Source organism: Oreochromis aureus, linkage group 1, assembly GCF_013358895.1.
Source record: "Oreochromis aureus strain Israel breed Guangdong linkage group 1, ZZ_aureus, whole genome shotgun sequence".
NCBI classification, from domain to species: domain Eukaryota; kingdom Metazoa; phylum Chordata; class Actinopteri; order Cichliformes; family Cichlidae; genus Oreochromis; species Oreochromis aureus.
Genome location: NC_052942.1, coordinates 1985486 through 2013414, shown reverse-complemented (window position 1 = coordinate 2013414; position 27929 = coordinate 1985486). Strand labels below are relative to the sequence as shown.

The window sequence follows — 27929 nt, the reverse complement described above, 5'->3', positions numbered from 1 at the left end:
TTATCTCTTTGTGTAAAATCAGACTGAATGTGGGCTATGTCACCCTGAGAGATCGCTGTGTATCATTCTCAAAAAACATGGACCTTACAGCTTTATACAGTAATTCCAAAGCATGTGATATCCAAGAAATCCTCAATGCTGAGGAGTATTGGTGATAATTAATTAATGCTTGTAATTTAGAATGCGTTTCTTAGGGTAAGAGCTACTTAGACCTCAGACAGTTAAATAGCAGTGATCCCATAAGGCTAGACTGTACTGGAAGTTATGTATAATGTATTAGAGGATTCATTTGCCGTGTGATCTCATCCTTCAGCTGATGGGAGAACATCCTTAAGACTGTTTTCATCAGTAGTTGCTCTGTTGGTGTTCTATGATGTCCGCCACCTTAACATTGGCATTAAATACTTTTGGTCCTCTGGTTTGTGGGATGGGACACATTTAAGTGGATTTTTGATCAAATTAGGATCTGGACAATTTAGGGAACACACTGGTTCTTTGCTGTTTTTCTCATTTGCTGTTCATCCAATGTTTGGATGTTTTGGTGTAATAGCCACATGATTGTGGATATTGTGTGGGTGTCCAAATTCAGGGGCTGCATCCTTGACGTTTATTCAGCTGTAATCTCAGCCAAACCGATTTACTCAGGAACAAATAAAACTGAAAAAAGTCAAACAATAAGTTTTTAAGTTATCTAAGTGACTTGTATACCATGTAGCGAAAGACCGCGGGGGTTTAAAAACGATGTGCCAGGAGTTCGCTGTTCTTGGTGGCTCTAGTGACCCTCGACCTCTCGGTCAGCTGTCGAGCTGGTGGGTAACAGACGTCTCCGAAAACATCGGAGCACTTTTGCAAAAATGTGATGTCTTGATAAACCGAGCAGAAGTTCACACAGCTACTTTCTCGCCTGAAAATATCTTAAAAGTTTATTTTGTGACCCAGAAAGAGTAATAAGAGTCATATTAAAACTAAGTAGCTGCCGCCATTGTTGGAAACTGGAAGTGGCTGAGCCGCGCTATGAATTCTGGGATAGATTGGGCCACGAAGGATACGCCCATCCTTCAAATCTGGGGAAAAGGAGGACGCACGAATTTGGACAGCCTTTGTCGCGTCGCTGTGATGTAATCGACCTACAAATGTGGCCTCCGAAGGATGCAGCCCCTGAATTTGGACACCCCCAAAGAATTTTAATTACCTTATTCACCCTTTCCTATCTAGTTGTTTACTGAGGCTGCAGCCATGGCTGTGGCTCAGGTGGTAGAGCGGATCAGCTACTGATTGGAAGGTTGGTGGTTCGATCCTTGGCTTCCCCAGTCTGCATGTCAAATATCCTACGGCAAGATACTAACCCCAGGCTGCCCTCCAATGCGTTCATTGGAGTGTAAATGTGTGTGAATGTTTATTAGTTTGTACTTGAGTTTAGAAGTGCTTGTATGAGTGAGTGTGAATGGGTGAATGAGGCATGTTGTATACAGCGCTTTGAGTACTCCCGGAGAGTAGAAAAGCGCTATATAAGAATCAGTCCATTTACCATCAGCTGCAAGTCAAGAGTTTGAGTTAGTCCTTGGGGTGATACACTGACTGGAGAGATGCCTGATTATGTTAATCAATCATTTATTTGACAGAAAGTACTTGGTTATTAAAGTATTCACAGAGAGTAGCTCCTTTTACTCATGTGCACACAAGTGCCAATGAAATCTAAATATTTGGGGAAGAATTCAGAGTTTTAAGAACTGATCAAAGTGCAAACATGAGCAACTGCCCGATTCCACCAAGCAGTGCTCTGACGGACACTTAAAGCCTCCTCTGTAGCTCAGAGATGAAAGAAATAAAGACGGAGGTCAGATAAAGGTCGTGTCCAAATTCATGGGCTGCATCCTCCTGAGGACGCATTTGTAGACCGATTACGTCACAGCGACGCGCCGAAGGCTGTCCCAATTCGAAGGCTGCTCCGAATGCAGCCGACAAATGCGTCCTCCTTTTCCCCGAATTTGAAGGATGGGTCGGGTGTGTCCTTCGTGGCCCACCATATCCCAGAATTCAGAGCGCGGCCCAGCCAAACTCCAGTTTCCGGCAATGGCGGCCGCTACTAAGTTTTAAAATTGCTCTTATTAATCTTTCTGGGTCACAAAATAAACTTTTAACATATTTTCAGGCGAGAATGTAGCTGTGTAAACTTCAAATATCTGCTCGGTTTATCAAGGTATCGCATATTTGCAAAAGTGCTTCGACGTTTTCGGAGACGTCTGTTACCCACCAGCTCGATAGCTAGCCGAGAGCTCGAGGGTCACTGAAGCCGCCGAGAACGGCACAACTCCCGGCACATCATTCAGGTTAAACGTAATATATAAGTCACTTAGACAACCTAAAAATGCTATTGTTTGGCTTTTTTCAGTGTTTTATTTGTTCGTGAGTAAATCGGTTTGGCTGAGATTAAAGATATTAGATTAGATAAAATAAAACTTTATTAATCCCCCGGGTGGTTTTCACACAGCTGAATAAACGTCAAACAGAAAACTGATTAAACAGAAGTGTGAGATGGTCGAGAGTTTACGCCAGTGTCCTGTTATATTTTAGATAGCAAGGAGCAGACGGCCGAGTTTATTAAACTCCACCGAGGCAGCGGTGACGCTAATCAGATGGCTAGACCGTCCAATTTCACAGCCGTTTACTTCCGGCCTACCCGACCTTCTGAGGACCCGGCCCACGTAGACCGCGAAGGCCGGGTCCTCAGGAGGATGCAGCCCATGAATTTGGACACGACCAAAATCAAGTGTGTTTTAAGAAGAGATTTAAGAGATGATTCTGTCTCAGACGGACTTATTTCTGCTGGCAGATTGGTCTCTGCAGCCTTTGCGCTCCGACTCTATCCACTTTCATTAAAAAAAAGAGGGTCTCATACAACATACTGACCAATATTATTTGGTTTTTATAAGTCGCTCCTTTCTGACTACAAGTCTAGCTAACTGTTTTCAGTTTTCAGTTGGTCAGACATTAGAAACCCACCTAGCATTGTGCCACCAGGAAAACTCATGAATGCTCTTTTCAAATGGCAAATGAGATTCCTTATTTTGCAAAAAGAAAAGTTCAATGTTTTTATTAAAGGGAACAGTGCAACTACAAACATCATGAATTTAAAGCTTCTAAAGCGGGAAGGTTTTAGCATGACTGCTAAGATTTTGAACTGACATAATGTGATATATACACACTGAACTATGCTTGATGCCATCAGAATTGTATTTACAGCGTTAGCTTCAGGCTCAAGGTGAACTATTACGTTTTGTGTGTGCACATTGATTAGTGCACATTAACATAATAAATGGCTTTAAATATTAAAATGAAGCAGCAGAACAGAAATGGTTTGATAGTCAAGTCCAGGCTTTATTAAACCTTTGATGGAGGAAATGTAACAGTTTGGACTATAAAGTTTTCAAATCTTTGCCAGAAATATCTGCAGGTCAGTCGTAAATGGTTTGGTTTACTGGGCTTTATCTAAAGTTGAGCCCAAGTTTAATTAGATTGAGCATTAGATTTATATTTCTGTCCATGTTGTTGTGAATTTAGCGACACCTTTGTTGCAGACTTGTCATCGACTGTGTTGAAAGGAAACAAGATCACAGCAGTTAGGTAAAAAAAACATTCTTTGGTTAAACTTGTTTTAAATTTATTTTGATCCCCTTTAACTTCTTGGTCGACGTGGGGATGTGTAGGTTGAGGAACTTTCCACTTTCTCTATTAGCATGACTGTAGGAGAAGCAAATAGAAATGGAGGACAAAGGCACTAGCATGCTGTCCTCAGGCGTAAAGTTACCCTCAGAGACGCCTGTGTGTTTGGTCTAAAGGCAGAGTGAAAGTAAAGATGGTGAACTGGAAGTTAACCTGAGGACTGAATTTAAACCTCTTTCTGCGTATATGCACTTGCTTTATATCTATATTTAAAAAAATAAAAAAATGTGAAGGATTAATTAATGGATTTTCCTTTCTGCATAATTGTTTTAAAAGGGGATGCTGCATATGTAATTAAGAGTTACTGTGTCATGCAAAGCAGTGTGCTGAAGACTCTTTGAGGCTTCTGGTTTATCCTCATTTGAACCTGGATGGATTAGTTCCTCGATTAACCACACAGTAGGAGTCTCTGTTGCTGTACCCAAATGGTGAGTACATTTCCTGACTGATTGGCTCCTGCCCACTTCACCTGTGATTGCATGTATGAGGTTCAGCAAATGAGGATAATCTAGATTTCTTTTTTCTGACTGACAAACCTTTAAAAGGCCAAATGTGCAAAATAGCCAAAGCTGCAATTCTTTAAGCTTGACGAGCTCAAATTGATTAATGACGCACACAATAGATTTTTGTTGTTGACCAACTCTTTAACTGACTGACCACCTCAGCAGTATCATGAACACTACACATTCACATGTTTGTTCTTCTCCTTGTGTACATACAGCTGTCAGGCTGGACAGCTGTGACCTCCTGTCCTTTGGGTCTTCAGGTTTTATCAGAGTGAAAAAGCAAAGCGTTGATGTGCCGAGGTTAATCTGTGAGTAAATGTCAGAGCGGGCTGTTAACGTGCTGTTTGTGTGCTCAGCCTTCAGACTGTGTGTCAGATTTCACCTCTACACTGATGTGTGAATGTGACGCCTCTGTGTGGCAGACTGCTTGGGTTTGTCTGGGATCTCCAGCACGTTTCACTCTTGGAGACTGATGTATGCTCACATATGAGCAACGAAATCTGAAGCTACTCAAACATTTACTTTTAGAACCAGGGGTTTGGTGATATCGTCCCCAAATTATATCATGATATAATTTAGGAATTCTTTTTGAATATGTTTGTTGAAGTGTGTAGGCGCATGTTTGTCTGTGTGTGTGTGTGGGAGGTCTCTTGTTTTATTGTGTTTATTTGTTACATGTGCAGCACTTTGTTGTTTTTAAATGTGCTTTATAAATGGATTGGATTTATATAGCGCTTTTTCGAGACACCCAAAGCGCTTTACAATACCATTATTCATTCACGCTCACATTCATACACTAAGGCAAGCTACGGTTGTAGCCACAGCTGCCCTGGGGCAGACTCCAGTAGGCGGAGTGTCTTGCCCAAGGACACAAAGGCCAGGACAGGGGATCGAACCGGCGACCTTCCGGTTACAGGTGCGCTTCCCAACCCCCTGAGCCACGGTCGCCCCATAAATACATTTGGAATTGGAAATAAGCAATAATCATATTTATGAATAACATTCGCATAAGTCAAATGTAAGCACAAAGTAACCTGGACATTTATAGTATAAGTGGAAGATAACAGTTTAGCTCTGGAGCCTGCACAATATTTGTTCTGTCAGATAATGTGCAAATATTGTGCACTCATATGGAGTGAAGCTAGTTATGGTCAGTGGAGTCATTTGCAGTATCTGTGACTTTGTAGCCTGATTGTACTCAGCAGCGTGGCAAAGGATTAGCTGTAGTTTTTAATCAGCTGTCTGTAAGGTCACATTTCAGAGGAGTTAATCTGATGTATTATTTCAGAATCAGAGAGACTTTATTTATCCCCAAGGGGCAATTAAGATACAACAGAGCAGCATGACATTGAAGACAAGGACACGCCATAAACAGGCAATAAGAATGAGATAATAAATACACAGAATATACAGTATATACTCACCCGAGCGACGAGAATGATCTTTTCTTCATTATTACAAGTTAAAGAGGTTAGCGTTCCTGTTTGATTTGGTGATAGCTATAATTGCTAAGTTTAATGGCAAAAGCATTAAGCCAACATGGAAATGCGAAAAGCTGCAATTCCTCTAACTGCCACTTGAGGTCGTCCTGAAACGAGACCCTCGCGTTGAAATGCCCAATGTTTATATCTGCTAAAAATGTATCGGAGAGTTTCCAATGTTATAACATTAAATTGAACTAAACGAGTTGGGTCTTCAGTTAGGTGTAGCTAATTTATGCTCGCCTTCCAGAAAGTTTGTGCTAGAGTTGAGGGAATTCTAGTATTACTATATTATTATAGTATTATTATTAGTCCATGAGGAGGTATCTGTGTCTGTACTGTTTTAGGATGCAGCTTCTCAATCAAGCTAAGTAGCATTGGCTCAAACCTCGGCACTAAATTGGTCTAGTTTTGACTCCAAACACCCAACATGGTCACAGCTGTTACACAAACATAGAAGCCTTAAAATGACAGCGACCACTGGGTGATATCACATTGACTATGTCACAGTTACATCCTTCTTATATTTACAGCCTGTGGTTTAATATTTCTGGTCACAGGATTCGGGCAGCAGCAAACAAACTAACCGTGAATTTCTGAATTTATGCTGCACACATTATGTGTTTGAATAGCACAGAATACTAAAAGGAGTTTGTTACCTGGCTGAAAATTTGTGCAGTCTGTTGCCTGAAGCACTTCGTCTAACAGTTTACTGTGCTGTGCTATTTCTCCTGTTTTCATTACACATTGCTATATTCTAAGCTGTCAAAAGAGCCAGAAAACACATATTTTAGAAATATTATCGTTCGCAAGCTGCTCACTGTGAACACATTGCATAGTTCATAATGTCATTCAGCTCACCTGTTAAATACAGCACGAGGAAATGTTTGCTTTGCATTAAAATTAGAAATGTAATTGTTATTATTATGATTTTTTAAATCCTGTCCTGTCTGGAAGCTTTTGCAATCAGAGTTATGATCTGAGTGCACTCTTGTGCCAAACACATTTTGCTTTTCCAAGATCAGCTCCATAAATTCTCTATAGGGGCCTCTTGTTCAGGCTTCATTTCTATTTGTGTTATTTCAGTTATTACATTAGTTGTGGTATACTGTATGATAATGTCAAAGGCAGGAGAGGGAAAAAGGGGATCCGTGATAAAAGGATAGAGCAAAATGAGACCAGCGCCCCAGGTGCCTCACTCAGACGGACCCAGAAGACACTAGCCTCCTGGCTGGGGGTCAGGACCCGCCACCACAAGCACCCCAGGCCCCACACCCCAAGACCGCGAGACAGCACCCACCCCAGTCCCCAATCACCATCAACTGAGGCAGAGACCCAGATACTCCAAAATGGCAACCAGAGACCGCCTTCATCCACCTGGAAGGCATACAGGGAAACGAGACTACAGCTGACCACACCCACTGAATAATGGAATTGATCAGTGGGGACCAGAGAGAAACACATTCATCCAGTTGGTTTTTTGGGGAGGTAGACTGATGTGATCGAGAAGTAAATTTCTGTATTGATTAATACATAAACAGTTTTTTAATTTCCAGTTCATTAGTATCACTAAGATAGTTTTCTTAGTGATGCATAAGGAAGTAAGAAGTTTGTGTGATGTAATTACTTCCTTATCTGCTTTACTTATGTCAGTTTAGTTTATTAAGTTCACAGCTTGGGTGAGGTTGAGATACAGCAAATAAACCGTGTAGATAGGTCCTCACGTATCCTCTGCCAGAATAGCATGCATATAGTTCTCAGAAGAGTTGTCTTTGCAATAGTTGCACATGTATGAGTGTAAGCCCCATTTGGAACAACATTTATCTTGTATAGTTTGTATTTGCTGTACATTGCAGATATTTTTGAGAGTGTTTAAGCATACTTGTGTCCAGAAGTTTTGATTGGCAGAACCATCTCACCCCCACTTTATGGTTGGGATAGAAATTGATTCATCAATTCTAATTTTTAATAGCTTTTTGATAGTCATTTGAGGGTGCAGAAATTAAAAAACAACTTTTTTTTGTATTCTGTATTCTGCAACCAGTTGGCAAGTGTTTGCTGGTGGTTACTTCAATTGCTAGCATGAAGTTTGTAGCAAAGAATGGTGTTGTACTAAAAACATCCTTCCGTTTGCTTTGGTTGCTAACACGTTGCCCTGGTCATGAAATGTGTCGACTTCCCAAACACATGCAGACTCCTTGCCAAGTAGCACTGAAACTGAAAAGTGTGATGCATATGTAACCCATAGCAGGAAGGCATGACTTTACTTTTAAGGCAAATGTTCTGCGTTTCCGATTAGATTTTCACTTTTTTCCAATTTTCACTACTGTTTGGAAAGAAAATGGCAAATGTTTTTTTGCAAACTACAGACAACAGCGGCAATCTGCTGGTGAGCAAAGCAACCAAAGTTGGTTGGGCAACATACATCCTTCCCTAGCAACCTTAATGGCCTTAGGCCTCAAAGAACCATTAATTGAGGCTCCTCTTAGGGGTTTGTAGAAAAATCTCTTGAAAAAGGTTCTTTGTCTGTGGAACTAACACTCTTGGTATCAATCTGGAGAATTATTTTTGGTTCTAGCATTAAAATGATCCCATTTTTTTTTCTCTCTCCCCCTGAGAAACCCCCAAAACACAAGGACAGGACACAGCAGGAAATCTGAGTTCTTGTGACTTCAGACTTCTCTCATCACACAGTATAAATGGTGGAGGAAGTGTCTAACATAGGAGACTAATAACATGCACACTTAAATCCGAGCAAGGCCTCTCTGGGCCTGGGAGATCTGGGAGCCGATGGGGGTGTAATGAAGCATGGAGCAATGGCGTGATCACCTCATTATTCTTTGCTGCTCGCTCCAGAATCCTGTGCCAAGTCCACAAGCGACTGAAGCAGCAGCAGGGACAGCAAGAGACTGAGCTGATGGGTTGATTGTGCATGCAGAGTGGATGTCACAGGGTGTGTGTGAACCAGATCTCAGCTGCTGGTTGCTAAGAATGGTTCTTTATTTTATTCAAAATAACAGCAACTTCCTAAGGATTATTTTGGATACATAAAGAGATCAGTCAGGTTAATGGATGCCACATCTGTTTTGTTAAATCGGATGAACTCTGGTCATGTACGGCACCTTTAGCCTTTTATGTTTTCATAGCTGTGGATCTAATTAAGAAAGTGAAAAGCATTAGTTTCCTTAAAAAGGGAAGGGATAGCCACATGTCCGATGCCCTCCCTCTCTCTTTTGGTCCTCTATGCCAAGCAGAAGAATAACTAACGTCGAAGCTTTTAACCCCCCTCGACTCCCCTCCTCACTCTCCCATCTCTAACCAAAGCCAGAATCCTTCCCAAAGTCCCCAAACTCATCTGGAAATCTTTCTTATCTCAGCTCATCCCTCTCAGTTTTTCACCCAGCAGCAACGTTCACGGCAGTTTGAGTTGCACTGAGAATTTAAGGATTCCAAACCCAAATTCATCCCAAAATCTAACCTGACTATGAATGTGCGTGCTTTCACCCGGAAAACATGCTGTGAATATTTGAAAAGCCCTGCAGCATTTCATTGCTTTAGTCTGTGTGTCCAGGTGAGAGAGAGCAGTGCCATTTCATCTTGAGTTAACAAGGAAGAGATGAATTAAAGAGACGTTTTTGTCCCACAGAACAAGAGTCTTGATGCATTTGAACGCACCATGTGCTCTTAAAATGCAGAATTTCTCCTGAGAGGCGGAGCAGTATTTGTGATGTGTGTTTGCTGTTGCAAAGCATAAGGATAGTGATCAAAGTTAGACATACTTCAACTTTAAAAGAAACGCGGTACAAAGCGCGTTTCAGACCAAAAATTACAACTTGTAAAGAATCGAGAAAAAGTGATCCATACATTTCCATCAGCTTGTTTATTATGACCAGACACAGTGACTCTGACTCTGTATATCTCGTAACATTCCTTGAAACTGCCTAACATCTCTGAGTCTTGGATCTGAATTTCTAACATGTCGTCTTTGTTTTGACAGAGATCTGCAGCGTTCCACAGCTGACACAGACATACTGTCTGATTAAATGGCAGCTTAAAATTGCATCACATGAAACTGTGGGAGCTGATAACTATGGATAGCTGAAACTCACTGAAACGATGCAAAATAAACATGAAAATGTTTATTACCATAAGTGCTTTGAGTTCTCAGAGTAGAAAAGCGCTATATAGGAACCAGCCCATTTAACATTGTTATACAATGTGGTTGTAAACTAAGACAAAATGTCCAATGCCAAGTTTAGAGTTCAAAAGTGACCAGAATGGGATTCGAACTGACTACTACAGGTGAGGACAAACCTATTAACTTTGTAAAGCTCAAAGCGTGTCAAATCTGAGGAACTGGAACTGGGAATCTCATCAAGGTGGAAGGAACCACGAAGACCTACACCTGAGCTACAGCCGGTCACCTACTAACCAGAAGGTTGGTGGTGCCAAATGTTCTTGGGCAACATACTAACCCCATGTTGCCCTCCAATACATCCATCAGACTATGAATGTCTGTGGGAATGTTAGATAGAAAGCAGCTTAGAAAAAGTGCTTGTGTGATTGGGTGAATGAACATGTTGTGCAAAGCGCTTTGAGTGCTCAGATAGTAGAAAAGCACTATATAAGAACCAGCTCACTTACCATTTACCAAGAACTAATATGCGAAGATTTTGAAAGAAAACCTCAAGCAGTCGGTTGTAAAACTGGGTCTGGGGCGTTTCTTTGTCTTCCAACAATACCAACCCCAAACATGCATCGCTCTCGGTAAGAATCATTTACAAAAGACAAAAGTGAACTCTACTGAATGGCCTGCACAAAGCCCCGACTTGAACATATGTTGGGTGAACCGAAGACCAAGGTCTGTGCCTGAAGATCATCAAATTTGTAGGATCTTAAGAGATTTGCCAAAGAAGAATGGCCTAAAGACACATGAGACTTAAAAACTGCATGACTACAGGCGATTAAAATATAAGGATCAGAAATAAAACTACGATGTTTGGAAAGGCTGCGTTAAAGTTTTCTTTTGTTTTGGCGCCTCAAAATACTTTTAAACAATGACATTTTATAGCGGGCTAATAATTCTGTCCCATCTGTATTAGATGCAAACACACAAAACACATCTTTATGTCCAAAATGTTTCTCCTATCTTTTAACTTGTTAGCCACACCTCCTTTTTCATCTCCAATAGAGAACATAATAGAAAGAAAAGTTGATTGATTTATAAAAACACATTTATTTACTTAATAATGATCCATATAAACATTCAATTGTTCTGAATTATTTCAAGTAAACAGACTACCTTCATAGTCACAGAGATTTTGAAAAACATTCAGATCATCCATTTTGAAATAATGTTTATATTCTAATCAGTCTTGCTCTTAGCATATTCTTGAAAAGCTGTACACAATCAGTATTTTGTCCGTTATTAATCTTGTATTTTCTACTCAAACAGATTGCCAACTTTGCTTGACCCAGGATAAAAATTCAACAATCGTCCTTTTTTCTTCTTTCTCATGTCGTAAGAAAAACCAAAAATAAAGGCTGTCTTGTGTCTCCAAATGCTTCCCAAATGTCACGAAGTACTGAAAACAAATCCATTAATCTGAAACATTGTTCAATACAATGAAAAATGGTCTCTTACTGAACAAAAAGGACATTTATCTGAAACTTCGGGCTTGATGATAGACACAAAAGCATGAACTGCAATAATAACATGTAAAATCCACCACCATAAATCACCAGTATTTTTGGTCAGTGGTGGCCTATAAAGCAGCCCCCATACAGGTCTTACATCAAAACCAACTTTGAAATGATCTCTCCATGTGTGTCTTTTTTATCTTATAACTTTACCTTGTTTAAAGCCTTAGCTCATCTCTATACAACATCTTTCCACTCACCGAATCCAGTGGTGTCCATAAATTGTTCTCCTTGTCTAAGAAAAGGACCAGGACTTTTAAAATCCTTAAGCTGTGGCCTAATTCACAATTTAAAGAAAACGTGTTTTATCAGGTGTTAAAACTCCATTAAACCATCCATTTATTAATCTTTTGTCATCTTCTGATAATACTTGCCTGAATTTTGTCAGCATTAAGCCTACAATCTGGAGAGCGCGAACCTCCAGTCTTCTTGCTAAGGAGACAGCATCAACAAGTTCAAGCAAGTGCCTTGCAGTGGTAATGCCCTTTTTCATCAATAATTCCAACCAGTGCCACATAATCCCAAAATGAATGTAAATGAGACCCCTTGAGGACAGTTTCCAATAATATCCAAGGTAAAGATGTAGATGCAGATTAGATACAAAAAGCTCTTTTAAAAACTGTAACCTGAAAGCTGCTTTTCTACTTTCTAAATGAATCAAACCTGTTCCTGTGTGTTGGCGACCTGTCCAGGGTGTACCCCGCCTCTCGCCCTATGACAGCTGGGATAGGCTCCAGCGCCCCCCGCGACCCTGAAAAGGATAAGTGGAAGCAAATGGATGGATGGAAGGTTTGGTAGGGTTCCAAAACAACAGCGCCACAACAATGATACAAAGAGACTATTAATAATACGTCTGCAATTCTGGGTAAAAGCCAATGGCATTTCTTTAACCTACCCTCAATCAGTTAAAAAAAACAAAACCTTTCCAATTTTTCATTTGACCCCCTAAGTAAACACCCAAATATTTTAAACTATGTTTTACCCATTTTATTTCATCAGGTAATTTGGGTCCCTCTCTTGTCCATTTTCCTACTAACAAAGCCTTACTCTTACTCTTACTCTTACAATTAACCTTGGATGATGAAGTTTTACCAAAACATTCAATACTTTCTGTTAAAATAAGGACATCTGACTCAATAATACCATCTGCATATGCAGAAAGCTGAAAAGGTAAAGAAATTTAACCTTGTAAATTTCCTTGTAATGTAACCTTTTTCTAATTTCACACAATAAAGGTTCAATACTTACAGAATTAAACATACTTGACATTGCGCAACCTTGTCGAATACCTGTCTTTACATTCAAAGGAGCAATTAAACCACCATTGACCATGGTGGTCAACCATTCAAAACCCTTTCAATGGTACAATAGAGGGTTTTAATCAATGAACCCACAGGATAAACCAAAAGCCATCAAATTATTCCAGAGATATTGGTGCTCTACCCAATCAACTGCCTTTTCTTAGTCAAGGGAAATCAGACCAGAGTTTATGTCCAGTAGTTTAGAAATGTCAAAATAATCCCGAATTAGTGGTATGTTGGCTCTTATTGATCTGCCACGGATACATTAAGACTGATCAACATGTATAACTTTGGTCAATCACAACCTTTAAAATCTTATAGTCAGCACTTAAGAGACTGGCTGGTCTCTTCATAAAGATCTCCCTTCTTGGGAAGAAGAGTGAGCACAGCTCTTCAGCAGTTTAGGGGTTGCTTTCCCCTAGCCCACCCTGTCATTGAGAACTTCCAACAGATCTTCAGCCAACACGGACCAGCGTGCTTTTTAAAATTCCACAGGCAATCTATTCCTGGAGCTTTACAATTTTCCATACTTAACAGTGCCTCCTGCAGTTCTTGCAGAGTTGAGGGATGATTCAAGACAATGTTCTCTTGTTCTGAAACCTTTGACAAGTTATTAACAAACTCTTCCATCCTCTATGCATTTCACAGATAATTTGAAAACGTGAACGGACAAGAGCTCCCTGTGCTCTGAGCCCTGGCAGATCAGTCGAAGCAGTTTTGTGCCTCAACTTTGCCGATTTGCACCCAGAGGGGAGCATTGTCATTGCTGACACAATCTGACCATGACGTGACAACTCCTGCAGCAATACATCATTGCCGATAGTTGGCAAATTGGACAGGATGATCTTTCTCAAAACAACTCCCCTCTCAACTAGGCTATTCACCTTGTCATTGAAACCAGAAACATGACAACCGCATTATTTCTCCTAGACCCTGCCTTCACGCTGTCACATTCGACAAGTTCCCCTACAGCCAAACAACACTTCTCAACCGAATAATCCAACAGGTATTTTAATACCATGCTGACGGTAAAGGCTCCAAAAGCCTTCAGAACCACATATCATTCCGGCTGTCGTACCCAGCTGAATGCTTGATGCTGCCGAAAAAAACACTAAAAACACACCAGTGAAAGGAAGTTGTGTGAACAGAGCTAAAATGTGAATCACCACTGTCAAAAGTAAAGTTCAAACCTTTAGAAAACCTCACACTCATTCTCCTCTCAACACATGCAACAGACACTCATGCATGCACACCCGAAAGAAAGACGGACAGACAGACAGAACATGTTCTGTTCAGTATGACTTGAATCTGCTTAAACTCATAAGGAAAGTGTTCACTGACATCACTGATCAAGGGGAGGTTATTCTCCCAAACTCTGCTATACAGCTGGATTCTGCAACCACAGGAGTCACCCCATGCTGGACATTAAAGAGAACTAAGGCACTTCAGTATTGTCTACTCTTTTTAGAGCCAGAAGCTACATCCATCTTTTATTTGGTCTATGATAACTGCAATCCACAGATTCAATGTGGTCATCTCTCTTATGTAAGCAAAGCAGACTGTCTGGTCGAAGGTTTCAATAAAATATGGAAGTATAAAAGAACCCAGCATGTTCACATCACTAAGTGAGCCCCAGCAGCAGATGAGATTGATTGCAGCTTAATCCATCCCATCGTTAGTTGCTTTTAAAACTGGTTTATTGTTATTTACAACACAAAGACAAAGCCATCAAGATTACGAAGCAAGCATGGGAAAGGAAGAAATCCTTTAGCTCCCTATAAATTCCCCTTTTAGTTTCCTTTATTTTATTTTCATCAACACCAAAGCTTCATATGCCCTCATACATGATACATGTGTAGCAGCTAGTCAGTAGCGATATTTAAAATGCATGCTCATCAAATGCGCTCCAAATCGTGACACAGGAGATTAGTTTTTGGCCATAAGGATTATATAATTTAAATGTAGCACAGTATTTGGTCACAGGAAGATCAAATATTCTCGTAAGGTCATCCAGTGAGAGAATCTGCCAAATCGAACATGTGGCGCTACCTGCCTCAAACCCTTGTGAATAAGCGAGCAGCTGAAAGTAACCTCAGCACAATGTAAGACTGAATGCAGTGTGTGTTTATTTCATCGTGTTAGGGTTTGGTACAGCTTTTAAAAAGAAATGATGATCATTTCTACAAATTAGAAAGCGCTGTTCTGTTTTCACAACACTGCAATAAATGTTTTCAATTTTTTTAAACACCAAAATCGATAAATAATCATGACAAAAAATTACGCTGTCAATATTGAACAAAATTATTGTGATTATAAATTTGCCAAGAATTGTGCAGCCCTAGCTTGTTGCACAAAGACGGCAGTGATTTGTGTCACTTGAAAGGTTGCCTTCAGTTGACACCTACGGTTTCCCACAGTTACTGTTTTTCTAACTATTACCTCGGTCACTCTTCTTTGATTGTGTCCTGACAAAGACGTGCCAGGAAGTGGATGTTGTGATGTTGTTTCGGTCAGCAATATTCTTCCAAGTTGATTCTCCTTCTCCCAAGACTTTCCTCCCCCATCAGTTTCTTTTTCCTGGTCTCCCGTTGTACTCTCAGCCTGCTGTGATCCCCCTCTTTTCTTTTCTGCGTTGTTGTCTCCTTAACTGGACTCCCCCAGTCCTGATTCTTTTGCTCAGTGGGGCTGTTGCCTGGCCACTTTCTTTCTGTGGGCACACAAGGACTCCTGGATTTAGAACTGACATTGATTTTCCTTTTCTTTGGCAATTTGAACCATGAAGAAAATGCAGACGCTTAGTAGTAGTATGGGTTTTTTAAATGAGATCATTTAGATAAATGGCAGTAGGTCTGGGAGAGATGAAGACTATTCCTATCTTGAATTCTTTAACTCATTTAACTCGATGCTTTGAGGAAGCACAAGCAAGTCAGTATTGTTTTTTTACTCATACTGCTGCAGTTTTTCCTTCTGTTAAGTTGCATTTCCTTCCTGAACTTTCCAGAAACAGCAAAACAACCAGGGTTTCGTTAGCTGCTGTTTCTGCAAAGAGCAGAGCAAAAAGTGTGGACTACAGCAGATGTTCAGGCAGGACCAGCACTGCGGGGAAGTGGCTGAGGGGGCAGTTAAAAATGGTGATGGGGCAAATCTTATCCTGCTGTGCCTATTTTTATCTTTTCTTTATTCATCACCTAGAAATATAATGGCATGTTTGACTCAATTTACCCCGGTTTATCTTCCATTATTACTCAAATTAGTACCATTTATAAAATGACCTCCATGTTTTATTCAGTATGACTTGAAACTAGAGATTCAAGCCCAGAAAATCATCAGGGATATGTTCATGCAGGTCATAGAATACAGGGAGTGCAGAATTATTAGGCAAGTTGTATTTTTGAGGAATAATTTTATTATTGAACAACAACCATGTTCTCAATGAACCCAAAAACTCATTAATATCAAAGCTGAATGTTTTTGAAGTAGTTTTAGTTTGTTTTAGTTTTAGCTATTTTAGGGGATATCTGTGTGTGCAGGTGACTATTACTGTGCATAATTATTAGGCAACTTAACAAAAACAAATATATACCCATTTCAATTATTTATTTTTACCAGTGAAACCAATATAACATCTCCACATTCACAAATATACATTTCTGACATTCAAAAACAAAACAAAAACAAATCAGCGACCAATATAGCCACCTTTCTTTGCAAGGACACTCAAAAGCCTGCCATCCATGGATTCTGTCAGTGTTTTGATCTGTTCACCATCAACATTGCGTGCAGCAGCAACCACAGCCTCCCAGACACTGTTCAGAGAGGTGTACTGTTTTCCCTCCTTGTAAATCTCACATTTGATGATGGACCACAGGTTCTCAATGGGGTTCAGATCAGGTGAACAAGGAGGCCATGTCATTAGTTTTTCTTCTTTTATACCCTTTCTTGCCAGCCACGCTGTGGAGTACTTGGACGCGTGTGATGGAGCATTGTCCTGCATGAAAATCATGTTTTTCTTGAAGGGTTGCAGACTTCTTCCTGTACCACTGCTTGAAGAAGGTGTCTTCCAGAAACTGGCAGTAGGACTGGGAGTTGAGCTTGACTCCATCCTCAACCCGAAAAGGCCCCACAAGCTCATCTTTGATGATACCAGCCCAAACCAGTACTCCACCTCCACCTTGCTGGCGTCTGAGTCGGACTGGAGCTCTCTGCCCTTTACCAATCCAGCCACGGGCCCATCCATCTGGCCCATCAAGACTCACTCTCATTTCATCAGTCCATAAAACCTTAGAAAATCAGTCTTGAGATATTTCTTGGCCCAGTCTTGACGTTTCAGCTTGTGTGTCTTGTTCAGTGGTGGTCGTCCTTCAGCCTTTCTTACCTTGGCCATGTCTCTGAGTATTGCACACCTTGTGCTTTTGGGCACTCCAGTGATGTTGCAGCTCTGAAATATGGCCAAACTGGTGGCAAGTGGCATCTTGGCAGCTGCACGCTTGACTTTTCTCAGTTCATGGGCAGTTATTTTGCGCCTTGGTTTTTCCACACGCTTCTTGCGACCCTGTTGACTATTTTGAATGAACGCTTGATTGTTCGATGATCACGCTTCAGGAGCTTTGCAATTTTAAGACTGCTGCATCCCTCTGCAAGATATCTCACTATTTTTGACTTTTCTGAGCCTGTCAAGTCCTTCTTTTGACCCATTTTGCCAAAGGAAAGGAAGTTGCCTAATAATTATGCACACCTGATATAGGGTGTTGATGTCATTAGACCACACCCCTTCTCATTACAGAGATGCACATCACCTAATATGCTTAATTGGTAGTAGGCTTTCGAGCCTATACAGCTTGGAGTAAGACAACATGCATGAAGAGGATGATGTGGACAAAATACTCATTTGCCTAATAATTCTGCACTCCCTGTAGAGAGCTGAAGCTCGTTCTATACAGCTGGATTTGGGGGTTTTTTGTGACCCGGGGAATTGCATCCAGCTGGGCATTAAATACAATGCTGTTAATAAATATTATTGTGAATTGAATGAAATTAGCCAATTCATTTATTTCGCAGCAGCTCAAAAAGAATCTGTACAGCCATGAAGAGCAGCCAAACCAGAAACATAGATGTGTTCTGTCTTCTGACACTCCCATCAATCACAGCGTTATGTCCAAATTCCTTGACGACATTGATCCATATCAGGATAGCGTCACACAGTTGCTGCAGACTTGTCAGGTCCATCCGTACGTGAATCATAGAATCATAGATGTGGTGACTATGGTCACCAAATTTTAGTCATTTAATTTTTTTGTAATTGTTTGTTTAGTTTAGCATGAATTCCCATAAAAAGGAATAGTTTTTCTGTTTTCGTTTTTCTTGTTTTTTGAAAAAAAAAAGCTTGTCAAAAAATACTTAAACTTTAAAAATGTATGTTGTCCTTTACATTTTCCAACCTTCCAGTGGGCCAGATTAGAGTCTTTGCTGGGCTGATTATACCATATTTGACACCCCTGCTGTAAACCATAGAGATGGCTGTGTGGGGAAAATCTTAGTAGATCAGCAGTTTCTGAAATACTCCGACACCAACACATCTGGCACCAACAACCATCCCAAATTCAGAGTCACTTGAATTGCTACTATGTTACTGACTGATTAGATATTTGTGTTAACAAGCAGTCGAACAGGTATACCTAACAAAGTGACGGTGACTGTATAAGGGCTTTGACTTGACCACTGTTCAGCCAAATTAGCTTGGCTGACTCCAGTCAGTTCACTGTTGAGATTTTGCAGATCATTGTCATTTTGTAGAATTTGAAACAGCTGCAGCTGTGCTGTGATCACAGTTTCACACATCAAAGTGTTGACTGTGTAGCAAGAAAAAAAAAACAAATTAAAAGGCTGTAAATTGGCTTCAGTCTGGTGTGACTCGTGTCTGTTTGTGGCAGCAATTAAGTCACTTCAGTTTAAATTTTTAATGTTGCCTTCACGCGTTCTGGCTTGAAAATACAGGAATGGGAAAAAGAAGTGGTTTCAGTGGAAGTAGAGAGTCAGATATGTTGGGGAAACGTGCAGTCAGCTGAGACTGAAGAAGTCACTGAAAACGCTACGTCCAGATGAACAGAATCAACCTTTTGGGCCAATAATGTTTATTGTAACTTTCTAGCTACTCTTAAATCTGCTACATTGGATTGGTTGCACTGAACAAGTCCCTGATGTGAAATGTGCCCTAGCCATTATCCTTATTTGACCTTGTTATTTAGCACCAGACCTCGCTAAAAATGGAAAGAAAGCTGTTGATCGCATATCCGAGTCTGAATACTGGGTCTTAATTTCTCACTTAAAGAAAAAAAGGAGGGGTGACACCATATGTAAAGGATGGCTTTAACCTCCGGATACACAATATGAACCCAATGAATGCCTTAAATGGGGAAAATGACCCTATTTGTCGCTTGATTTATGGCCTCTGTAAACATTTCTTCTAATGACTTTATAGCCTGAGTCAGGAGTTTCAAGTTCTCTTTAATACTTCAGTAAGATGATGTTCATTTGGTAAATGATGCTCCCATTATAGTCTAATGGACAATAGAACAGGGAGTGCTTTAGGATGAGGTTATTTTGTGATTGACAAAGTACTGCCTATTATAGTCATGCAATGTTCCTGGAGTTATAAGTCAGGTCCACCCCTCACCCTCCAGTCTTGTGAAATGCCAAACCTAAGGCTTTAAAATAGCCGCCCACTAGCCAGTGTGTCACGCCACAGTGACGGCCATCCATCTCTTAAATAGTCTATGGTTGTTAGTTAAATCATGCGCACACTCATGAAGCAGTTGCTGGGGAGAGACATAACATAGAGGACACTGTCAGCAACTTGGGGTTTTTCCATGTCTGGTATTGCGTCAGTGTTTCCTTGTGTGTTTTTAGTAGTTTGATTGTAAACTTAGGACAGGTGAGTTAAAACGACCGAAAGCTGCTCTGATATTTGGTAGTTTCAGTACAAGTGAATGGAGACTGGCGGGGACTGTTGTGACATGAGTGCAAATGAACTGGGCGAATAATATAAATACATTTCCTTGACTTCCACTGTATTTATTTTAGTTTTGTTGTTACAGCCATTTTATTTGATCTTGAATGCATTTGTTGTTTTTTATTTTAAAAAGTTATGAAACTCTTGTTTAAATGATCAATTGTGCTGCCTCCATAGAAATTCCGTCTGTTTTTATTTAAAGGCCTCACTTAACTTATGCATTTTTTATATTTTTATATAACACACACCTGACTTACTTTTTAATAATTTGTTTTAAGAAACTGCCATTGTTTGTTTCTTTTCCCCTAAAGCCTAAATGAACATTTAAGCTTTTGTCAAGTCAAAAATTACATTGAGTTTACTTGAAAAATGACAAACTGTCCATGTTAAAAAGCTGAAGATGTGTATTTCTGGCATTGCGTGTGTTCTCGCATGCAGGGGTCAGAAATCACCCAACAGCTATTTTTATACAGCAGGTGGGGGGACCCCTGAGGCATGCCTACAGTGGAAATCTACCTGCCCCCCAATGTCTGTGTCTGTGTCTGGGGATTTAAGACTCACATGTAGCAGATAAGAGCAGTGATCCTCCTCCCGTGTCTGTGCGCTCCCACAGAGAGTATGCACCACGGTGCGTTTGCATGTGCTAAACTCTGCTAAGCCAAGGCCGTGGGGAAGAAGAGCACATTTCCTCTTTCCAGAAATCTCTTCATTGCTGTAAGAAGAATCAAATAATCAGATTAGCTAAGGCCATGCAAACTAAGCTGAATCCCTTGATTGTGTTTACTACCAACTACAACAAACAAAAAGACAAGCTCCTTCTCACACTGGGCTGAACTCAGTCTGGGGTAGATGGCCCCCTCCTCCTGCTCCTCCTCGCCCCAGGCCGTATGGAGGAGCTTTAATGGCTGCTGTTGTTTCACACTAAGAGCCAATCTGGCTGTGCTCCTGGGCCATCAGACGGGCTGTTAGCACACAAACAACAGCATCACTCCAGCTATCAGCTGCAGTAAAAACAGTGCGGGACCTCCTGTGGTTCAGGATGATCCTAGCCCCCCCCCCACATCCTCGCTGATGCTGGTGCAGATTAGACTGTCGGCATGCGAGGAGACTGTTTGTCACAGGCTCTGGCTAAGATCGGGCTCCGGGGCAGAATTTCTCGGATTTTTGACAGGCGTCGTGTCGCCTCCCTCTGTTCTATACAACAGAAAAGAGGAGCTGCCATCTGGATGGAGCGCGGGCAATGCCAGGGAGGACAAAAGACAGACAAGATTTTTTTGTGTATGTTAATTCTTTCCCCTCTTCTTTTTTCACTCCTCCCGTCTGCTTCTCTGTCCCCCTGTTTCCCTCCAGAGCTTCACCCCACAGTGTTCCCTTCCCGAAAGTCAACCGTTGTAAGCCCTGCCCACAGACTTGGAGTCACGTTTTACACAACACCCCTCACAGCAATAACGCGTGATGTTTTTATCTCAGTAAATCAGTCTGATTGGAAGGCACCATTGATCCATTCCAGTGCTCCTGAGCTTTTTCATCAGGCATTCTTTATGGAAAAGGCAACGATGGATACAGTTCTTGCAGCTGATCAAAAAGTCTGAAATAAATATTTAAGGGAAATGATATCTTAAAATGCATTTACATTCATTTTTCTTGTAAATTTTCTATCAGATTTAGAATAGGTCTGATTTTGTAATTTACTTTTTTAAGTCGTTGTGGTTTTATTGTTGCTTATTTTTGTTTTGGCCCATTATTAAGTGCTTAATTTATTTGAGATTGTAGTTATTTGGGCCAAGGCCAAGAATAATGCTGGTCATCTTCTACTCTTCCATTAGCAACTTCATAGTAGCTTCGGAGCTAGTCTAGGATAGCCATCCCACTTCCACGATCGTGGCTCAAGAGTTTGGAGTCCGCCTTGTAATCGGAAGGTTGCCGGTTCGAGCCCCGGCTCGGACAGTCTCGGTCGTTGTGTCCTTGGGCAAGACACTTCACCTACCGCCTACTGGTGTTGGCCAGAAGGGCCGATGGCGTGATATGGCAGCCTCGCTTCTGTCAGTCTTCCCCAGGGCAGCTGTGGCTATAACTGTAGCTGCCTCCACCAGTGTGTGAATGTGTGTGTGAATGGGTGGATGACTGGGTATGTAAAGCGCTTTGGGGTCCTTAGGCGGGGCTAGTAAAAGCGCTATACAAATACAGGCCATTTACCATTTACCAAAAGGTCCACTGGCTACTGTGACATCACTCATGTCACCTTTGCGATCGGATCAGACTGAAAACACAAGCTCATTGGCTAATGGAATTCGAAGTCATTAGCCAATGAGCGGTTATTTCCGAATCCTACTTTCTGACACTGAGGAAAAAAAATCTGTTTGCATTTTAATCAGTGTGGTCCAAAACCAGTAATTGAACCCATAAATGTTTATAGAGGTCTGGGCACTTTTGCAGCTACAGCTATTGCTCCCTGGTGGCCATATAAGAGAATGCAGGTCTAATGGCGCAGACGACAGGCAGGACATGTTCCCCGACCCAAAGGTGCAGGGAACAAACCTTGTTGTCCACTGGAAAAACTCCAATGTACAGGCAGCAAGGCGAGGGGATACTAAGATGCCTACCTCAGCCTGCTGCCTCTCGCCAGGGGCAACTCTAGACTAAGGGAGTCCAGCTCCTCTCCAGGAGACTGGTTCTGGAGCCCAAGCTGTGCGTTGAGGTGAGCCCGGCTATATCTAGCTGGTACCTCTCAACCTCACGCAGTGGATCGGGCTCCTTCCCATCAGAGAGGTGACATTCCATTTCCCAATCGCTAGTCTCGGTAGCTGGTGATTGGTCCAACAGGGTCTCTACCCCCGGCCGCCGCATGGGCCCACCCTACAGGAAGTAGCCCCATGTCCCATGGTCTCCAGGCATCCGGTCTCCAGGCGCTCGCCCTCGGGCACCCTCCCTGGCCCTGGTTCCAGGGTGGGGCCTGGTAACCCTATCCTAGGCAGGGTGAATTGTTCCCTAGAACTTATACTCACAGGGGTTTTTGAATCCTCTCTTTGTCTGGTCCATCACCTGGGACCAGTTTGCCATGGGAGGCCGTATGAGGGAGCAAAAGCCCCCTGGTAACGTAGCCCCTGAGATCCCTGGGACACACAAGCCCCTCCACCATGTGAAGGTAGCGGATGGATGGATGGAAGGAACGTTTAGTATTTCCAAACAAAAATGCTGCACTACATGTTAGGGCTGCACAATTAATCGTTAGAAAATCGCGATCTCATTTCCAAATGACAACGATTTTTTTTAAAAAAAGAAGAAAAAAAAGATGACGATTGTACCGCATTTTGATCCGGGACATAATCTGCATGAAAACAAGCGCTCACTCTTCCTGCGCAACAAATGACAAGGGCGGAGCCTTATACCACGTAATACAGAAGCCAGCTGGTTGCTAAAATTGGCAGGGATAAAACAACGAAGAGCACGTGAGAGATGACGAAGCTGTAAAGGCCAAGAAAGTGACAGGAGAAAATTCGTCCCGGTCAACCACCCAAATATCAATAACGGGAACCTTATACAGCGCTTCCCCATACCCGTCGAACTCCCGCAGGCACAAAGAAATTACGGAGGCGATCACTTATCACCTGGCTAAAGATATGGCTCCCATCAACACTGTGAAACGAGGGATTTAGGAAAATGATCAACACCCTAGACAAACGCTACACAGTGCCGTCCCGCAACTATTTTTCAAATGTTGCACTACCTGCTCTGTACACGCAGTGTCGAGCAACGGTGGAGACGGAATTACAAGCAGTACAACATTTTGCGGCAACGACAAAATGTGAGACATTTGTTGTTTTTATGTTCATTTATTGTTTTTATGTTCAGTCTCAACTGTTACAAAGTTGATGTGCAATTAATAAGTGCAATAAATATTTATACTGGAAAAGAAAATCGTGAGAGAATCGTGATCTCAATTCTAAGCAAAAAAATCGTGATTCTCATTTTATGCAAAATCATGCAGCCCTACTACATGTATTACAAATAAAGAAAACGTATCATGACAGTCCCCGTAGATCTCCATCAAATACCATATCCCATCAGTATGACTGCATATAAATTATTACCTATAAAGAATATTCAACTCAAAATAATTTATATCCTGTGGTAAACAGGCAAATGAGATACAATCGCTACGTGTGTTTGAAAAATAAATGAAGCAGAGGGTCCTTTTTGTTCCGGAGAGCTTTCAGTACACCGGAAGAAACACTGCAAAGGAGAGGTAGAAATGACTGAGAAGTCTTAAAAACGATCCAAAAAGATTCAGTTTAATGTCATTTGGGTAAAGAAAGCGGGTATGTAACTAGTGCTAATGGCTTATTTATTGACTTTTTGAAAAGGTTTTGCAATGATGTTTAAAATGGCACATGAGTCCTTGATGAGCCTTGTTGCTTAAAAAGACGAGCTGCTGCACTGCTGAACCCATGCATGCACAGGAAGTGATGTAGTATTTAGCCTCGAATTAAAGAAATAGACAATCTCACACTCCTGTGCGGGTTGATCGACAGAGGAGACGTGGTTTCAGAGCACTGGCAATGGAACAAAACCAGAGCAACAAAAACCCAAAAACCTTGTGAATTTCAACTTGAGTAATGACAGTAATGAGAAGCTGTGTCTGCTGCGTGATTGACAGCTCAGTCTGTAGCTTTTGCTGTTTGATATTCAGACGCTCTTGGTTGAGCCGCTCAGAGAAAATCTTCACTCTTTCTGTTCATTTCTGTTAAAAAAAAGATTATTCTTTAGTATCTTATAAGATTGTCTGAATATTAGTAATTGTTCCAGTCCTGTCATGCAGCTGCTGTCATCTCATAGCTATTTTTATTTCTGCAGACTGGATCCTCCCCGGATGGTTCCTGTTGACTGCGACTGAAGAGCCTCTCCGTCACTTCTCATCACTTTACCCCACACGGGGATTTACATTAGCCAATCTGGTGAGGAATCTTTTAAATTAATTATTTTTTTTGCCTGTAAAACACCCCCTTAGTGAGTGTGTGTGGACCTGCATAGAGTCTCTGAAGAAAACGACTGAATGGTTGGTGTAAAATCAGCTGTGTGGGGACATAATAGGATTCCGTTTACATCTGATGAGATGCAGAGAAATCTTCAGAGACCAGATTCACAAATTCTTGGATGTAATCCAGAGACGAGTTGCTTGGAACTGGTGAATGTATTGTTTTGGCTCTTTGTTGATTCCTGTGCGTGTGCGTTTACGTGACTGGTTTTGTGATTTTTTTTTTTTTCCTGTTGTCTTGTTTGTGTGACATGACAGGAAATCTAAAATGTTCAGCAGCAGCAGCTGTGGTGCTTTACCCAGCAAACATCTCTAGAACATGTTGTCCCACATCACAAAGGTCATTGCATAATTATGTTGTGTAAATTAGCATCCAAGGTATTTATCCCCCGTGGCTGTCACATGGTGTTATTTTTCTTCTTCTTCCTCTTCCTCTTAATAGAGCTGCAGTGGAAATTATTTATGTGTGCTTGAAGCAGTTTGGGTACAAATTTAGCTCAGAGGAGCAGCTCTCTGAGGAAGCTTCCCATACGATCGATGCTGCACTGTTATATGATTTTCTGTAGGATCGGACTTGCTAAATAGAAGCATCACTACGCTTTGTTTTTCTTCGGCTGTTCCTTTTGAATCGATGTCTGCATATTTTTAGTCATTTATGTAAAAATTTAATGTGCCAGACTTACAACAAGTAATTTCTTTGTAGATCAGATGTTTGCAGTTTTACAGGTGGCCGACTTGTGTGTTTAATTAAAAACGACAGCTTTTGAATCAGGGGCCGTTCAGACTGGGTGATGAATCAGATTTTAATTCAAATTAAAATAAATTACAATTTTGGCTTGGAGCAGTTTTGGGTTAGATGCTGTTAGGTCTGTGGATAACACGAACTGTAGACATCTTCAACTTTACATTTAAAACTTGCATTTAAAGCTGCATTTCCTCCAGAAAGTAACAGAGGCAGCATCTGCCTACAAGGGCTCGAGTCTAGCTTTACAAAAGAAACAGTCACCAGCATAGAAAAAACTACAAATGGTAACAACTGCTGTAATAGCTCTGTCCTGTTTGGTAAGAAAAGCAAAGTAAGTTGTACAAGTACTTTGCATTCAAAAACTCCACATCTGAGGTTTTCCTTCAACATCTGCCAGAGCAACACTCTGCATGGCCTCTCAGCACAGGTCAGCTGCCTCCAGTGTCCCACAGGCTAATTAAGCTCAACCAGGAGTCCTTCTAGTGCTTGATGGCTCCCTTCACCTCCAGTGTCCACCAACCCTTTCAGGGATTACCACCATGACAGCTACCTTGAGGTGTCCTCTATGTCCAGAGGCTGATGTCACCAGCTTTCCTCGGAATACTGTTGAAGTTGGGATTAACAATCCTATGGATCCCAGCCTCTGCCAGATTTTTCTACCTTCTCTGTATGTTTTGGGTGTCCCCGCCCAACTCCTCACCAGCTGGTCATCGGGAGCTTAGCTCCTCTCTTAACCTGAATGTCCAGAACGCACAGCCACAGGTCTGATACTATTACAGAATCAATTATCGACCTGCAGCTGAGTGTCCTGAATGCATTTGTGTTCATACATAATGTTCATTAAGGACAAACTGTGATTTGCAGAGAAGTACAATGATACAACATTGCTCGGGTTCAGATCAGGCAAGCTGTTCCTCTAGAACAGGAGTGGGCAACTCCAGGCCTGGAGGGCCGGTGTCCTGCAGGTTTTAGATCTCACCCTGGGTCAACAGACCTGAAATGATTAGGTCATTACCAGGCCTCTGGAGAACTTCAAGACATGTTGAGGAGGTCATTTAGCCATTTAAATCAGTTGTGTTAGATCAAGGACACATCTAAAACCTGCAGGACACCGGCCCTCGAGGCCTGGAGCTCGACACTCCTGCTCTAGATGACTCGCCTCCAGCCCTCGCTGTCGTTTCCCACATGAGCATTGAAATTTCCCAGTAGGACAATGGAGCTGGCAGGTAGGGCACCCTCCAGCACTGCAGCCAGCAACTTCAAGAAGACTGAGTACTTTGTATTATTAAACTCCAATCTGGATGCCTTCCATGAGCCACAGTTGCATTAAAGCAATGCTCTTGTCCACTTGAAAAAAAAAACAATTTTCAGGCACAGGAATACCTAACTCTGCCAGCCACGTCTCGCCAAAGACGACACAGCCCAAGCCATGTGTTGACAAGAGTCCGACTGAGTCCCCGTCATACTCACTCACTAAGGCTCCTTCCCCAGCAAAGACAAAAGAGAGATCATCAGTTACACAAAAGTGTCATACTCCTATTTCCCACCAAACGGTTAATGGTAGCAGCAAACTAATACGAAGTTGGCTATCACAGTGGCCTGAAACTATACAACCATACCTCATGCTCGTAGCTAGGGATGGTACCGGTGTCCGGTTCTGACATAAACGGTAGTAACCAGACCGAAAAGCAGCGCACATTTCGGTGCTTTATTTCAGTGCTTTTTTTTTCCTGAGCCAATTCTAGCCAATCATTTTACGTTTCCGAGGATAGTAGGCGGGGCCAGGTACGTACGTTCTTTCAGAGCAGAGCTACAGGTTAAAAATGCCCAAGGCGAAGCGGTCAAAGTCTGGCTGTACTTCACAGCAAAAGATGCAAACTCAGCAGCCTGCAACAAGTGCTTTAAGCTGATACTGTGATACTGTCAAAGGAGGTAACACCTCAAATCTGATGAAACACCTGGCGACGCATAGCGTTTTTTTTAAAGCCGAGAAATGCGCCGTGTTTGATAGCTTGCTGTGAGACCTCACACCGTGCACATCTACTGCGGGTGTGGTGCCTGTTATCGGATCCGGAGTTAGCAACATCCCCCAAAAACCCGAAGAGTAGAGTCCTGGCCCCTAGCCCTGTCAGCGTAGCAGAAATGATGACGGATGATGATGGCAGCAGCAGCCGTTCTTCTCTGCGTGAGTAGCTTCATGTTGTTCGTGTGTAATTAACGTTGAGTACGCTAACCACATTATTACATTAATGCATGTAAGGTGAACTAGCAAACACCGTCGTAGTTACATGCGGCTGTCTTCTTGTTTGATGGCAGATACTCCCTTCACCCTGGCCAAAAAGGCTAAAATGACCAAAGAAAAAGTGGAAAACAGTTAAACATGAGAGGTTTTTGGACAAAGTTTGTGTTTTTTCCATTGTTTAAGCACT

At 41.7% G+C, this 27929-nt stretch overlaps 1 protein-coding gene across 1 annotated transcript in view; it reads left to right on the top strand.

Annotated features, from left to right (window-relative positions):
* The window catches only part of large2 (LARGE xylosyl- and glucuronyltransferase 2), a 112134-nt gene that overhangs the window by 30181 nt on the left and 54024 nt on the right, over nucleotides 1-27929 (top strand). The window contains exon 2 of the mRNA XM_039618660.1: nucleotides 24575-24675. The gene's annotated coding sequence lies outside the window, so the exon portion shown is untranslated. The remainder of the gene's footprint in view (nucleotides 1-24574; nucleotides 24676-27929) is intronic.